General features: G+C 35.3%; 1 long non-coding RNA gene across 1 annotated transcript in view; it reads left to right on the top strand.

Moving 5' to 3' along the window:
* LOC117183117 overlaps positions 1 to 1,048 on the top strand; it is a 95,137-nt gene that overhangs the window by 93,132 nt on the left and 957 nt on the right. The gene's annotated exons all lie outside the window — the stretch shown is intronic.

The following is a 1,048-nucleotide window of genomic DNA, read 5'->3' as shown; positions in this document are numbered from 1 at the left end:
TGCCGGGGTAGACGGTATTAACGCTGAAATGCTTAAACACGGTGGCGCGTGCATACCACATAGACTGTGCGAATTGATAAATTCATGTTTCGAGATGGAAGATGTCCCAGACGATTGGAAAAAAGCAATTATCGTACCAATATACAAGAGAAAGGGAGATAAAACCGAGTGCAATAATTACAGAGGGATTAGCTTATTAAGTACCGTAAGTAAAATATATTCAAAAATACTTATTCGTAAGGTAATGAAAATAACAGAAGCAAAGATTTGGGAAGTCTAAAGTTAGTTTATGCCAGGAAGGTCATGTACAGATCAAATATTTAGCTTAAGACAAATAAAAGAAAAAAGTGTGAGAGCAGGAAAAAAAGTTTTCTGTGCATTTGTTGACCTAGAAAAAGCTTTAGACAAGGTAGATAGAAGTAAACTTTGGGAAGTCCTGAAAGAGTATGGAGTCAATGGATGGATCCTACAAGCTATAAAAACAATATATACAGGTAGCAAAGCGAGTGTAAGAGTGAATGGGAAACTGAGTGACTGTTTCGATATTATTCAAGGAGTTAGATAAGGATGCGTTATGTCTTCATGGTTATTTATATTATTTATGGACAAGTGTTTGAGAATGGCTCTCTTCGACGAAGAGGGTGTGGATCTCGAAACAGTAAAGGTACGTGGGTTAGCGTTCGCAGATGATAAGGTTGTTATGGCAGAGTCTATCGAAGACTTACAAAGAATGTTAAATAAACTAGATGCAAGCATGAGGAGCATTAGCCTCAAAATTAACGCAAATAAAACAAGAACTATGGTGTTCGAAGGAAAGAGTGAGAAAACACTATGCAATATTTTATTAAATGATGAGAGAATTGAACAAATTGATAAGTTCGTATACCTTGGTAGCTTATTTACTAGGGACGGGAAGATAGATGAGAAATTAAATAGACGAATAAATGAAGGTAAGAAGGTTATTGGTAGAGCAAATCCCCTTATCAGAAGTAAAAATATATCAAATAAAGCTAAAATGGCAATACATAATTCTATATTTGTACCGACT

The sequence above is a fragment of the Belonocnema kinseyi genome, chromosome 2, assembly GCF_010883055.1.
Source record: "Belonocnema kinseyi isolate 2016_QV_RU_SX_M_011 chromosome 2, B_treatae_v1, whole genome shotgun sequence".
NCBI classification, from domain to species: Eukaryota; Metazoa; Arthropoda; class Insecta; order Hymenoptera; family Cynipidae; genus Belonocnema; species Belonocnema kinseyi.
The sequence above is the reverse complement of the archived record's forward strand: the minus strand, read 5'-3'. Positions and strand labels throughout refer to the sequence as shown.